The sequence below is a fragment of the Gopherus evgoodei genome, chromosome 1, assembly GCF_007399415.2.
Source record: "Gopherus evgoodei ecotype Sinaloan lineage chromosome 1, rGopEvg1_v1.p, whole genome shotgun sequence".
NCBI lineage: Eukaryota > Metazoa > Chordata > Testudines > Testudinidae > Gopherus > Gopherus evgoodei.
In genome coordinates this window covers 368,047,102-368,062,365 of record NC_044322.1, presented here as the reverse complement: position 1 = coordinate 368,062,365, position 15,264 = coordinate 368,047,102, and the positions used below count along the sequence as shown (strand labels likewise).

At 62.4% G+C, this 15,264-nt stretch overlaps 1 protein-coding gene across 2 annotated transcripts in view; it reads left to right on the top strand.

Moving 5' to 3' along the window:
• The first annotated feature begins 2,235 nt into the window (after positions 1 to 2,235).
• PRRT4 (proline rich transmembrane protein 4) overlaps positions 2,236 to 15,264 on the top strand; it is a 32,448-nt gene continuing 19,419 nt past the window's right edge. Inside the window, exon 1 of one of the 2 annotated variants that reach the window (XM_030554587.1) lies at positions 2,236 to 2,248. The gene's annotated coding sequence lies outside the window, so the exon portion shown is untranslated. Of the gene's footprint in view, positions 2,249 to 13,968; positions 14,039 to 15,264 lie in introns of those variants that run through there. The other variant, XM_030554579.1, reaches the window with a different exon arrangement.

Below are 15,264 nucleotides of genomic sequence, written 5' to 3'. Positions count from 1 at the left end.
ACAGGGCGGGGGGGCAGTGTGTGTGCACGGGGCTGTGCGGTGTGTGCACGGGGCAGAGGGGCAGTGTGTGTGCACGGGGCGGGGGGGCAGTGTGTGTGCACGGGGCTGTGCGGTGGGTGCACGGGGGGGCAGTGTGTGTGCACGGGGCTGTGCGGTGGGTGCACGGGGGGCAGTGTGTGTGCACGGGGGGGCAGTGTGTGTGCACTGGGCTGTGCGGTTGGTGCACGGGGCGGGGGAGCAGTGTGTGTGCACGGGGCTGTGCGGTGTGTGCATGGGGCGGGGGGGCAGTGTGTGTGCACGGGGCTATGCGGTGGGTGCACGGGATGGGGAGCAGTGTGTGTGCACGGAGCTGTGCGGTGGGTGTGCACGGGGCTGTGCGGTGGGTGCACGGGGCGGAGGGGCAGTGTGTGTGCACGGGGCTGTGCGGTGGGTGCACGGGGGGGCAGTGTGTGTGCACGGGGCTGTGCGGTGGGTGCACGGGGGGCAGTGTGTGTGCACGGGGCTGTGCGGTGGGTGTGCACGGGGCTGTGCGGTGGGTGCACGGGGTGGGGGGGCAGTGTGTGTGCACGGGGCTGTGCGGTGGGTGCACGGGGGGGCAGTGTGTGTGCACGGGGCTGTGCGGTGGGTGCACGGGGGGGCAGTGTGTGTGCACGGGGCTGTGCGGTGGGGGCACGGGGCAGAGGGGCAGCGTGTGTGCACGGGGCTGTGCGGTGGGTGCACGGGGGGGCAGTGTGTGTGCACGGGGCTGTGCGGTGGGTGCACGGGGCGGGGGGGCAGTGTGTGTGCACGGGGCTGTGCGGTGGGTGCACGGGGGGGCACTGTGTGTGCACGGGGCTGTGCGGTGGGTGCACGGGGGGGCAGTGTGTGTGCACGGGGCTGTGCGGTGGGTGCACGGGGCGGGGGGGCAGTGTGTGTGCACGGGGCTGTGCGGTGTGTGCACGGGGGGCAGTGTGTGTGCACGGGGCTGTGCGGTGTGTGCACGGGGCGGGGGGCAGTGTGTGTGCACGCGGCTGTGCGGTGTGTGCACGGGGCGGGGGGGCAATGTGTGTGCACGGGGCTGTGCGGTGGGTGCACAGGGGGCAGTGTGTGTGCACGGGGCTGTACGGTGGGTGCACGGGGCGGGGGGGCAGTGTGTGTGCACGGGGCTGTGCGGTGGGTGCACGGGAGGGCAGTCTGTGTGCACGGGGCTGTGCGGTGGGTGCACGGGGCGGGGGGGGCAGTGTGTGTGCACGGGGCTGTGCGGTGGGTGCACGGGGCAGAGGGGCAGCGTGTGTGCACGGGGCTGTGCGGTGGGTGCACGGGGGGGCAGTGTGTGTGCACGGGGCTGTGCGGTGGGTGCACGGGGCAGTGTGTGTGCACGGGGCTGTGCGGTGGGTGCACGGGGCGGAGGGCAGTGTGTGTGCACGGGGTTGTGCGGTGGGTGCACGGGGCGGGGGGGCAGTGTGTGTGCACGGGGCTGTGCGGTGTGTGCACGGGGGGCAGTGTGTGTGCACGGGGCTGTGCGGTGTGTGCACGGGGCGGGGGGCAGTGTGTGTGCACGGGGCTGTGCGGTGTGTGCACGGGGCGGGGGGGCAATGTGTGTGCACGGGGCTGTGCGGTGGGTGCACGGGGGGCAGTGTGTGTGCACGGGGCTGTGCGGTGGGTGCACGGGGCGGGGGGGCAGTGTGTGTGCACGGGGCTGTGCGGTGGGTGCACGGGAGGGCAGTCTGTGTGCACGGGGCTGTGCGGTGGGTGCACGGGGCGGGGGGGCAGTGTGTGTGCACGGGGCTGTGCGGTGGGTGCACGGGGCAGAGGGGCAGCGTGTGTGCACGGGGCTGTGCGGTGGGTGCACGGGGGGGCAGTGTGTGTGCACGGGGCTGTGCGGTGGGTGCACGGGGCAGTGTGTGTGCACGGGGCTGTGCGGTGGGTGCACGGGGCAGTGTGTGTGCACGGGGCTGTGCGGTGGGTGCACGGGGCGGAGGGCAGTGTGTGTGCACGGGGTTGTGCGGTGGGTGCACGGGGCGGGGGGGCAGTGTGTGTGCACGGGGCTGTGCGGTGGGTGCACGGGGCGGGGCGAGCCGCGCCCCCAGCCCCGCGGGCTCAGCGCAGGAGGCAGAGCGGGGCCGGGGCGCTCGCAGCCAGACGCAGGCACCGGCACGGAGCTAGCGGCGGCGGCGGCGGCGCGGGAGGCCGAGGCTGGGCTGCTCCTCGCCGGCTGCAGCCCCGGGTCGCGGCGCGCGGAGGGTCCCTCCCGGGGCCCCGGCACACGGTGAGCGCGCGCTGGGACCGGGCTCCGCGGGGTCGGGGGATCCTGGGGGGCGATCGAGTGACCCCCAAGGGCGAGAGTGCGGGGGTCCGGCCGGGGCTCGGGAGAACCCACAGCCCGTTCTCGGTATTTCCTGCACGTTCAAGACAGTCATTGCGGGGGGGGGGGGGCGTGTGTGAGGGTGAGTGTGCACGCGAGTGTGTGTGCGCACAAGTGTGAGGGTGAGTGGAGCAGTGTGCGCACAAGCAAACGTCTGAGTGAGCCGGTATGTGCGTGTAATACTGAGAGAGGCTTGAGGGACAGCAGCCGAGGGGGGAGAGAGGAGAGGGGGAGAAAACACACACACAGCCACACACACACACACACACACACACACTCACAGTCACAGGCGAACAGCCGCACAGTCAGTCGCTCACACACACAGCCACACACACACACACACACACACACACGTACAATCACAGTCCCACAGCGAATCGCAGACACACACACACACACACAGCCACATACACACGTACAATCACAGTCCCACAGCGAATCGCAGACACACACACACACAGCCACATACACACGTACAATCACAGTCCCACAGCGAATCGCAGACACGCTCACACACACACACACACAGCCACATACACACGTACAATCACAGTCCCACAGCGAATCGCAGACACGCTCACACACACACACACACACACACAGCTGGGCACCTCTGGCCTGGGGGGAGCCGAGGGGACCTTCTGCGCAGAGCCAGCCTGGAGCTGTGGCTGGACTCAGAGCTCTGACCCGATCCCCGGGGGCCGGGTCCCCTTGGGCCGGGGCCGGGCTGCCGCGGGGCAGGGACGTGGGTCTGGGTGCTCAGCGCGCTCCCAGCTGGCCAGTCCGAGGCGCTCAGGATCCTCTGCCATGTCCCGAGTCTCAGGACCTCGCTAGTGGCAGCGCTGAGCGGGGCCGTGTTAGCTCCAGCCCTGGGGTCCCCCTTGACGTGGGGGGGAGCCAGAGGCAGTAAGGCAGGGGAGGGGAGCAGGGAAAGGGCTCCCCGGGCACAGCTCTCCAGACACACCTTGGGAAAGTGTGTCACTGTGTGGGGTGACACTGTGTGACAGTGTGTGTATGTGTGGTGACACTGTGTGGGGGGTGACACTGTGTGTGTGTGACACTTTATGTGGGGAGGTGTGAAGCTGTGTGTGATGCTGTGTGGTGTCACCACCGCTTTGTGGCTGGGGGTGTTACACAGTGCTATGGGGTAGGTGTGACGGTGTTATGTTGTGATGTGTGTGTTACAGAGGGTGTGCTGTGTGTGTGGTTTACGGTGTGTGTGTGTTTTGGGGTGGGTGTGATGGGTGTTACATTGTGTGTGTTACAGAGGTGTGTGATGTGTGTGTGTGCTATAGGGTGGGTGTGACTGGGGGATGTTACATTGTGTGTGTGTTATGGGGGGTGCGCTGTGTGTGTGGTTTACGGTGTGTGCGTGTGTGTTGTGGGGCAGGTGTGACAGGGACGTTACACTGTGGTGTGTGTGTTATGGGGGATGTGTTATGTGTGGGTTATGGTTTGTGTGCGTGTGTGTTATGGGGCAGGTGTGACGGGGTGTTACGTTGTGTGTGTGTTACAGGAGTGCGCTCTGTGTGGTTTAAGGTGTGTGTGCGTGTGTGTGCTGGGGCAGGTGTGACAGGGACGTTACACGGTGGAGTGTGTGTTACGGGGTGTGTGCTGTGTGTGGTTTATGGTTTGTGCATGTGTGTGTTATGGGGTGGGTATGACAGGGTGTTGTGTGTGTGTGTGTTACAGGGGGTGCACTCTGTGGTTTACGGTGTGCATGTGTTATGGGGTGGGTATGATGGGTGTTACATGTGTGTGTTATGGGGAGTGTGCTGTGTGTGTGGTTTACAGTGTGTGTGTGTGCAGGCTATAGGGTGGGTGTGACTGGGGAATGTTACACTATGTGTTACGGGGGATTCGCTGTGTGTCTGGTTTGGGGGGGTGCGTGTGCGATGGGGAGTGCTGTGTGTGTGGTTTAGGGGGTGTATGTGTGTGTTACGGGGCATGTGTGACGGTGTGCTGTGTGTGTGGTTTAGGGGGTGTGTGCATGTGTGTTACAGAGCAGGTGTGATGGAGTATGCTCTGTGTGTGGTTTAGGATGTGTGTGCGTGTGTGATGGGGTGTGCTGTGTGTGTGGCTCAGGGGGCATGTGCATGTGTGTTACAGGGCAGGTGTGATGGAGTGTGCTGTGTGTGTGGTTTAGGGGATGTTTGCATGTGTGTTACGGGGTGTGTGTGATGGGGTATGCTGTGTGTGAGGTGCGGGCGGTGTGTGTGATACGGGGCGGGTGTGACGGTGCACACAGGGTGAGTGCTTGTGCACCAGCATGTGGAGGTGCGCGGCGTGGCGTGGTGTGAGGCACGGGCGGTGTGTGTGATACGGGGCGGGTGTGACGGGGTGTGCGCACAGGGTGAGTGCTTGTGCACCAGCATGTGGAGGTGTGCGGCGTGGCATGGTGTGAGGCACAGGCGGTGTGTGTGATATGGGCAGGTGTGACGGTGCACACAGGGTGAGTGCTTGTGCACCAGCATGTGGAGGTATGCGGTGCGGTGCGGCGCGGTGTGAGGCACGGGCGGTGTGTGTGATATGGGCGGGTGTGACGGTGCACACAGGGTGAGTGCTTGTGCACCATCATGTGGAGGTGTGCGGCATGGTGTGAGGCATGGGCGGTGTGTGTGATACAGGGTGGGTGTGACGGGGTGTGCACACAGGGTGAGTGCTTGTGCACCAGCATGTGGAGGTGTGCGGCATGGCGTGGTGTGAGGCACGGGCGGTGTGTGTGATATGGGCGGGTGTGACGGTGCACACAGGGTGAGTGCTTGTGCACCAGCATGTGGAGGTGTGCGGCATGGTGTGAGGCACGGGCGGTGTGTGTGATACAGGGCGGGTGTGACCGGGTGTGCACACAGGGTGAGTGCTTGTGCACCAGCATGTGGAGGTGTGCGGCATGGCACGGTGTGAGGCACGGGCGGTGTGTGTGATACGGGGCAGGTGTGACGGTGCACACAGGGTGAGTGCTTGTGCACCAGCATGTGGAGGTGTGCTGTGCGGCGTGGTGTGAGGCACGGGCGGTGTGTGTGATACAGGGCGGGTGTGATGGGGTGTGCACACAGGGTGAGTGCTTGTGCACCAGCATGTGGAGGTGTGCGGCATGGCACGGTGTGAGGCACGGGCAGTGTGTGTGATACGGGACAGGTGTGACGGTGCACACAGGGTGAGTGCTTGTGCACCAGCATGTGGAGGTGCGCGGCATGGCACGGTGTGAGGCACAGGCGGTGTGTGTGATACGGGGCAGGTGTGACGGTGCACACAGGGTGAGTGCTTGTGCGCCAGCATGTGGAGGTGCACGGCATGGCGCGGTGTGAGGCACGGGCGGTGTGTGTGATACGGGGCGGGTGTGACGGTGCACACAGAGTGAGTGCTTGTGCACCAGCATGTGGAGGTGCGCGGTGCGGCGTGGTGTGAGGCACGGCGGTGTGTGTGATATGGGTGGGTGTGACGGTGCACATAGGGTGAGTGCTTGTGCACCAGCATGTGGAGGTGCGCGGCGTGGCGCGGTGTGAGGCACGGGCGGTGTGTGTGATATGGGCGGGTGTGACGGTGCACATAGGGTGAGTGCTTGTGCACCAGCATGTGGAGGTGCGCGGCGTGGCGTGGTGTGAGGCACGGGCGGTGTGTGTGATATGGGCGGGTGTGACGGTGCACACAGGGTGAGTGCTTGTGCACCAGCATGTGGAGGTGCGCGGTGCGGCGCGGTGTGAGGCACGGGCGGTGTGTGTGATATGGGCGGGTGTGACGGTGCACATAGGGTGAGTGCTTGTGCACCAGCATGTGGAGGTGCGCAGCGTGGCGCGGTGTGAGGCACGGGCGGTGTGTGTGATATGGGCGGGTGTGACGGTGCGCACAGAGAGAGTGCTTGTGCGCCAGCATGTGGAGGTGCGCGGTGTGGCGTGGTGTGTGGCACGGGGGATGGGGTGTGTGTGTAATGTCTCCGTCATGGGCAAAGGCAGCCCCGGGTGGCTCCGACCCGGGACATGCAGAGGGGCTGCAGGGCAGGGGCTGGCAGAAGCTCCTGGCTCTTCCCCAGGCTCGGAGCAGGGAGAAGCCGGGGCCCAGCGCCAGGCAGGAGAAGCCGGGGCCGGGCCAGGGATTGCTGCTGCTGTGGCTGGCTGCGCAGGTTGCAGTGCAGGTGGCTCCAGGCAGGGATGTGGACTGGGGCCTGGGTCTGATTTCTTGCGCCCTGAGGCTGCTCCCTGAGTGCCGCTGGGCTCGGATTTCCTGCTCCGCAGGTTGGGGTGTGGACGCCGGCTGGAGCATCCCGTGTCTCTGGGCCTGGCTCTGGAGTCGATGCCAAAGAGCCGCGTCCCGGGGGTGTGGCCCTGACGTCTTGCACATCTGCCCCGACCTCCAGCCCAACACAGAGCCTGGGGCCAAAGGCGGGTATGACGGGCACCTGTGCCCATATCTCCCAGGTGTGCTCCCACCCCCCGCTGGGTCCTGCTTCTCTCTTTGGGCCCCTGCCCTCACTTGGTTTCCCAGCAGCCCCTGGGGTTCTCCCCAGAGCACTGGACGCTGCTTCTCGAGGCCCTGCTGGCAGTGACTTCCCCCGTCCTCTGCGTGGAGTCGCCAGGCCAGGGCGCGGGGGCAGCAGGCAGCCCGGGCTGGGCTAGTCTGGGAGCTCTGGAGCCTGAGGGTCTGTCTGTGTCCCGCAGCCTCCGTGAGGCGTCTCCCCTGCATGTCACACAGCTGTGCCCCCCGAACATGGCCGGGTCCCAGGGCCGAGCCGTGGAATCAGGCTCAGGCACTGCCCTGGAAGGACCAGGCCTCACTGGCTGACCTCATGGGGAGCCTGGGGTCCCCACAGCAGAGCACGCTTTGTTCCTGGCCTGCTCCTGCTTCTTTTTCCTGGCCCTCTAGGGCTTAGTCTCCCCCTGCGAGGTCACCGGCCTGCACGCCTGTCGCACACCTGTCGCATGCCTGTCGCACACTCTGCCTATGCACAATGGCTCATGGAGCACGCCATGTAACCGGCAGCATGTCAGAGGGGACCATCAATCAGGCTTTGGGGGATCTGGCCAGAGCAGGCGGACCCTGCCCCCTACCTCTGACCTACCGCGTCCCAACCAAGCATTCCCTCTGCTCTCCGCTGCATCCCCAGCATCCTCCCTGCACAGTGCCCTGCCCCAGCTGGGGAGCCTGGCAGTTCGCCGCGGCAAGTCCTGGGCTGACAGGGCGGCAGGCGCCAGAACCGAGTGGGCTGCTCATGTGCTTCAGGGCAGAGCTGGACCCGGCCCGGCTGGGCTGGCAAGACAGGTGTGCGGGCACGGCTGCCAGGCCAGTCTCCCTGCCCCTCTGCTTCTGATGCCAGTCACTGGCTGTAGCACAAGGAGGGGCAGGGATCCCTGTTACGGAGTCACCTGATCCCTTTGTCTCCAACACCTTTAGCTGGCACCTTTGCAGAGGAGGGGCCCAGGCCATCAGTTGCTAGGAGACAGAGTGTCAGGCATTTAGGTGCACTGGCCATTGCTTTGCCAGATACTTAAGAACTGCCATGGGGACACTGAGGCACCAACACAGTATTCAGAGAAAACATTAAGAACATTCCCAGTTCGTCACATCTCTCCCCCCTTCGAGACCGAACTGAGCGAGGTCACTCCAGCCAGTGACCTAGGGAAGTTTGAACCCACCAAGGTTCCCATGGATGCCCCAGCATCTTTCCCATTTCTTGGTGTGAGTTACACCAGGACAGTCCAGTCTCATACCCTCCCTTAGGTCGGGTGTGCTTGATGGCACTTGCAGACCGCATGTGGGAAGGTTTATGTAGCCCACACCCTTTGCCACCCCAATACCCCTGGGGTTTAAGCTGGGATTGGGTTTTTTTCCAGCCCTTTGGTTTGTGATTTGGGCTTTTTTGGTTAAGAGCCCCCATTTTGGCCTTTGCCTGCTCTGGGCTTGGGCAGCTGCTTCCCACCTTGTGGCCCAGACACAACACCTCTGCCATCCCCCCTTGCACTTGTCAGCTTTTACCATTAGTTGCACCTTCTTGAGGCAGCCCAGCCCCCTCTTCACCTGGGACACCTGTTCCTCCCAGGTCTGGCTAAAGATGCACATGTTAACAGTGTCTGCCAGGGCCAAGTTCTTCATCCCTCTCAGCTTGTCTAGAATTTTTCCAGGCCTAGGCATGGGGTTGGCATCGGACACTGTGATGGCTTTAAGCTTTTGATAGCCCCCATAAAACCAGATTATTCTGTCTTGCTTGGGGATCAGCCCCATGGGTGAGGCCCATGGGCTGTAAAATGGCTGGATCCCATCTAAAGCCAGCATGTCCCTGACCTCTCTTTCCAGGTTTTGGGCTGCTTTCCCAGTGACTTTGAATGGGGAACACCTGATGGGGAGATTGTTTCCCACCTTAGGGAAGAGATCCCCCTGGGGGTCTTCCCCCTTCTTTATTTAATTCTTCCTTTTCAGGTTCAGGGGTCCCCTCACTTTCCTCCCATCCAGCAGCTCGAAAGGGAAGAACCCTGTGGATTCCTGGGGCACCACCAGCTGTCTTCCGATTTCCCCCAGTTTTAGTTCCCCTTGGGGAGCCCATTCCCGGTACAGGAATCCCTTTTCCGGCAGGACTCTGTCCCTGCAGCCTTCCCCAAGGGGGTTTGCAGCGCTGTGGCCAGCAAGTTCTTTCAGCTTCTTCAAGGAGGGATCCTTCTGCAGCTCGGTCTGGGATTCAGCTGCTGGGGCAGGGAGTGGGACCTGCTCCCTCTCGCTGGCTGGGCCTGGGGTCACAGCCCCCCTGAGCCCTGTCCCTGGTAGCTCCCTCCCTGCTGTGTAATCACTTCCCAGCAGCACGTCTGGACCAGGCAAACCTGGTTGGCAGCTGACCTGCCCTGCCCGGGTGTCCCCCCACTCAGCTGGGATCTCAGCTCCCCCCGTGCTCAGCGCTGCCCTTGCTGTCCCAGTGGGGGCAGGCAGCGAGCTCTCTGCTCTGGTCCCAGCATCAGAGCCAGCGTGAGCCCCCTCTCCGGTGTGCAGGGGGGCGGGGAGCATCTCTCCCTCCCTCTCAGCCCCAGGGGGCTGGTTACAGGTAGGCAGGTATCCTGAGCCCAGCAGCCCCTCCCCCCTGCCAGCCAGGTTATTTGCATTTTCACTGACCATTTCCATCCTAGCCAATTGGTTTCCTGGATTTGAATTTAAACCCTCGGCCGTTACAGGAGTGGGGCCTGGATTCTGTCCCATGGGGAGACAGTCACCCCCCAACAGGGCCTTCCAGCCGATATCCTGGAGAACCCCAACCACCAGCCAGCCCGACCCCTCCTGGGTCTGCACAGGGATCTGGGCCATAGGCAGGGCGAGGGGCTTCACCCCAGGGAACTTCACCCTGGTCCCACAGTCCCTCAGCATCTGGGGCTGCACCACCACAGTTCTCTCTGTCCCAGGGTCTCGCCCCTGCAGGCATGTTTCCCCACTGACCCCTGGGCAGCCCCCTATGTCCCTCTGCTCCACCATCACGAGTCCACGCTGCTGCTGCTTCTCCTGCAGCTTTTCCTCAGGCTCTTGCTTTCTCTCACGGTCCTGTCGCTCTCTCGGGCTCTGCTCCCATTCCATCCGTCTCCAATCTCCTGATGGGGAACCCAATCGTGAAGACCCTCGTCTGATTGGGGACCAGACTCCCGGGGATGCCTGGCTGATGCTCCAGCTGCTTTTAGATCCTTTTGTAGCCCCATTTGGGCCAGGAATCTGCTCCTCAGAGCGGTGCTTCTTTTCCAACTGCACGATTAACTGTGCCTTGGTGAACGTCCCCATGCGTAACCCTCTCTTTGTGCACAGGATCACAATGTCCTTCTTAAGGAGATGGTGATAGGCCATTACTTCACCGTTCCCAAGTGGCTCTGGACTCACAAGCCTGTGTGCTCTTGGCTCCCCCATGGTTTCCAGGAAGAACCCCTGGTGTGCCAGCCCTTCTCGTGATCCCCACCTCTTTGCCAGGGTCGAGCTGCAGACTCCTCCGCCCCTGGGACTGCTCCTGCAATCCCCCGGGGAACCCTGCTACTGCAAAATCCTTCTCTCTCCCAGGGTCGAGCGGCAAGCTCCTCCGCCCCTGAGACTGCTCGCTGCAGTCCTCAGGGAGACCCCGTTACTCCAACAGTCCTTCTCGCTGGTCACACACTCCCAGAGGTTAACCGCCCCCTGAAACCGTCCCTCTCTGAGCCTTCAGCACGCCTGGTCCTCATTATCCCTCCTTTGTTTTACTGCTCCCCAGTCACTTACTGCAAGGAGCGCCATTCACGGGGTGCAGTACATCCCACCGCTGCCACCAGTTGTCACGGAGTCACCTGATCCCTTTGTCTCCAACACCTTCAGCTGGCACCTTTGCAGGGGAGGGGCCCAGGCCATCAGTTGCTAGGAGACAGAGTGTCAGGCATTTAGGTGCACTGGCCCTTTGCTCTGCCAGATACTTAAGAACTGCCATGGGGACACTGAGGCACCAACACAGTATTCAGAGAAAACATTAAGAACATTCCCAGTTCCTCACAATCCCATAGGGCCTCTGAGAGGGACTGGGGCTTGCGGGGGTCCTGAGCAGCACAGGGAATGGCTGGTGTCTGGGGGGACTCTGTGGGGCACGGGGGGGGGGGGGTTCTCTGTGGAGCACTGGGGGGCTGGGTCTCCTCCCGCGCTGTCCAATGTCAGGACTCCAGTTCCTGCCCGTGGGCTCCCGTCCCTGACTCTGGGGGGCAGCATCTCGTAGGGCTGTGTCAGTGCCCGTGCCCCACCCAGATGGGTTGCAGCACAGCCTAGCTTCCCAGCAGGCTCTGTGCCCAGCGGGTACCTGCAGCCGGCTGGGATGGCAGGCTAACTGTCCCCATTGCACTGCACCCCGAGTCGCTGCCTGTTGGGAGGACGGGCTGCGCTGGGTCCTGTCATGTCCCATCTGTTCCCACCAAGGCTCCGATAGGCAGTTGCCATCTGACAGCTCCTGATGGGACGCCGCTGAAACAGGGCCTGTCACAAAGATTGAGGCTGCGCCGCTGCGTGCTGAATCAGTTGGAGAGGAGAGCATCAGCGTGGGCACGGGGCCAGGAGTGACCATACCCCCCCGCGGGACAGAGGCACCTGCAGACCCTCAGCCTGGTGGGCCCTAGACTTGGGAGAGTGGGGGAAAGGCCCCTCGTGGCTCTGTCGGGGCAGGTCTGCCCCCACCCCTCCGGATGGGGTCGCACATCGCATTGAGAGTTCTCCATCTCGCTGCTGCTGTGTCTGGGGAGAGTCCAGCTCTGCTGGGCAGGGTCATGGGGGGAGGTCTCTGCGGGCGCCATCGCTCCATACAGGGATCTGGAGCCGCCCGCTGTTGGCTGTTGCTGATTTCTCTTCCTCTGTGCCCCCTAGCTGCGGGGTCGCTTGGGCACGGCTGGAGTTGGGGGAGGTACCGGCTGCATTGGCGGGGAGGTCGGTTTTGGGGGACAGACGGCAGCCCCAAGGGGTCTGGTGCACCTGGCTCACCCCTTGCTGGGCGACACAGACGCCAGAATGTGGAGACCCTAGAACTGCTGGGGCTGCAGCCTCCCTCTGAGTGCTGGGGGCCCCTTTTGCAAGGTGAACCTCACCTGCCCACCACCCTAAACTGTCTGCAGAGATGGTGGGCTGGAGGAGCCAGGGAGGCCAGGCTGGATTCCACCCTGGGCAGTCGGCTCCAGGCAGGAATGGAGGCTCGGCTCCAGACCCATCAGTCGGGGGCGGGTGCAGGGGTAGGGCAGTTACTGCCAGCAGGAGGCTGAGAGGGCTGGATGGCTGGAAGGCAGACACGTGTGTGCATACACCGTGTACATGTGCAGACACGTCCACAACATGCATGCTTACACATGCAGACATGCCCACTGCGTGCACGCGCACAGACACGCCCACCATGTGTGTGCACCCACACACAGACACGCTCACCACGTGCACGCGCACACAGACACGTGTACGGACCCACATGCAGACATGCCCACCACGTGCACACACACACAGAGAGAGACACGCTCACAATGTGCACACACACATGCAGACATGCTCACTGCGTGCACGCGCCCCCACACAACAGACATGCTCACTGCGTGCACACGCATACCCAGACCACGCGTATGCACCCACATGCACACACTGCGTGAGCTGGCAATGCTCAGAGATGCAGAGATCACACTGGCCTGGCCTGGCCTTGGTTTCGACCGCTCTCTGTTGGCTGAGGTGACCTGTTCCATCCCCATGCATCCAGAGTGAGTTTAAGGCGCCCTGAGGGGGAATCGCTGTTCTAGGCCTTGTCACAAACCTGTCAACACGCTTGGATCTGGACCTGCAGTTTCCCTGCTATTGCTGTCCCTCCCCACAGCACTCTGCTCCCCCTAGTCCCAGTCAGCACCCCCCACACCTATTGCAGCCCTGAGCTCCCCACCCAGCTCTGCCAGTGTCCCTCACGCCCCACCTGCAGCCCTCTGCAGCCCACCAATGCACTTCATTGCTCTGCCTTTTCCTTCAGCCACGCTGGCTCTAGGGTTACCCCCCGGCCGGTGTTCGACCGGCCTGGCCAGTCTATTTATGGATTGGCCAGATTTCTTTTTTCGTGGGTGTAAAGATTTGCACTATTCTCACAATACACTGGGGCAGCGGATGATGAAAGTTTCTGTGCCAGGCTAAAGATGCTGCGATGTTGCCGTTAAAAGCAAGAAATGTCTGGAAGCGGCAAAACCAAACGGCACATACGGAAAGTGACTGTCCCAGCCAAAATGGGGTGTATGGTCACTCTACCCACTGTGCTTTGCACCCGTTTGCAGGAGCCAGCCCCTTTCTCTGGTGAAGCAGCTGCTGCCGTTCCCTGGCTCCTGTGGGCTCCGCACCCCAGCGCCAGGGGGCTGGTTGCCTGGTGCCAGGCTCTCTCGCCCGCCCGTGGCTGTGGGCACAGACACTCGGGGGAACAGCAGTGGGCAGCCACGTGTGTGAGGGTCACAGACCTGCGAGGCAGGGAGGCTGCATTCCCCCTGCTGTCTGTGTGTGGGGAGGGCCAGGCCATGGGGCAGGATGGGGGGAGGGAGGCGGGCGGGTTCCCTGCTGCTGGAAGGGTCTCTCTGCTACAGAACTGACAGAGACGGGGAAGGGGGGGTGTTACTCTGGCCCCCTGCGGGGCCTTGGCTTCCTCTTAGCTCCTGCCTGGGGTGAGCTCATGTCACAGCCACCTTTCCCTCCCCAGCGCTCTCAGCCTTCCCCTCGGGCACCGGAGCCCTGCCGCAGAGCCCAGGCACCGCCTCGGGGCAGGATCTGCAGAGGTGGCTGCAGAGCTCAGGGGCAGGGAACGCCGTCAGCGCGGGCTGTGTGCAGCGGGGTAGCCCTGCCGGTCCGAGGCTCTGCGAGAGATGGGGTGCGGGAGGTGATGTCTAACGAGTGAGAGGCGGCTGGGAGCTGCAGGGAGCTGCTCTTCTCTGCAGAAGGGGTGGGCGCTGCCCTCTCAGCCTGGGCTGGGGTTTGACCTGGAGTTGGTGGCAATAGGGAGGGGTCTGTTGAGTCATGGGGACCCCTCCTTCCCTTTCATTGTCCCCCCCCTCACACACACACACACACACACACACACACACACACACACACACACACACACACACACACACACACACACAAGCTGTGTGCAGGACTCTCATCTGACTCTAGCTGCAAAATGGAGCTGCTCTAGTCTGGATACCTGGCGGCAGCCCAGTCCCCCACCGACTTGGAGCCGCTTGGCAGAGCTGGGTGAATGGCAGGCTCAGCGTGATGGGGCACGGTGATGGGCAGCGCTTGTGGAGCTGTTAAGGAGGTGGTGGAGGGGCGCAGGAGACAGATCTTGGGGTTAGACCGAGGGGCGGGGGATAGGCTGGGAGGCCTGGAGCTGTGGGCTAGTGACGCTTGCAGCTGTGTTTCTGTTGAAAGATGAATTTTTTATGTTCTGTAGCATCTGCCTGCATCATCTGATCAGTTTGAAAATTGGTGGAGTAGCTCAGGGGCTGCCGGGGAGCTCGTGATGCAAATTTAGGGTTGTTTGGTCAGGGAATTCCTAAGATGCAGCCTCCACGAGTGAAAATCTCCAACTTGACAATAATGCTTTGTTTGTAGATTCATAGTGGTTAAGGCCAGAAGGAGCACTGGATCCTCTGCTCTGAGCTGCGTGTCGCAGGCTGTCCCGTTGCATCCCGGTAGCTCTGCATTGAGCCTAAGCACTCGTGTCGGGGTAACGCCTCGTCCCAAAAGGCACAGTTTGGATTTGAAGCGCTGAGGGGATGGAGAAACTACCTCTTCTGAACTTGAGTGGCTGCAGCTTCCAGCCGCTGGTTCTTGTTCTGCCGTTCTCCGCTAGCCTGCAGAGCCCGTTGGGGCTGGGTCTCTTCTCCCTGGGACAAGACGCACACACCATATTGTCAGCTCGCCTCTCAACCCTGTTTTGTATTGAGCTCTGTCGGTCTCGCCCTGTCCTGCATTTGCTCCAGCCCACAACTCATTTTTGTGGCTCTTTTCTGCACCCTTTGCAATTTTTTAACGTTCTTTTAAAAATGTGCTGCTCCCCAGAACTGGACGTTCTGGGATCCTGTATCGGCTTCACCAGTGCTGGGTAGAGAGAGAAAATCCCCTGCCTGCTCCTCCTGACTGCTCCCGGCTACATATGTCCACGGGCCACGTTCGCCCTTTGGCCACAGCTTTAATCTGGGGCTCATGTTGAGTTGTTTGTCCCCTAAATCCTCTTCAGAGTCTCCGCTCCCCAGCACACAGCCCCCCATGCTGCAGTGTGGCCAGCAGTCCTTGGGCCTAGATGAATGCGTTTGCCTTTGGCTGTATTAAAACCCATTTTGTTTGAATGGGGCCAGGCTCTCAAGTGATCCTGATTCACTGTGTGGCTGCTGTGTCCCTCTCATTTACACTCCGGGGACGTCTGGGTCGTCTGCACTTTGTATCAGCAGTGATTCTGGATTTCCTGCCAGATCCCC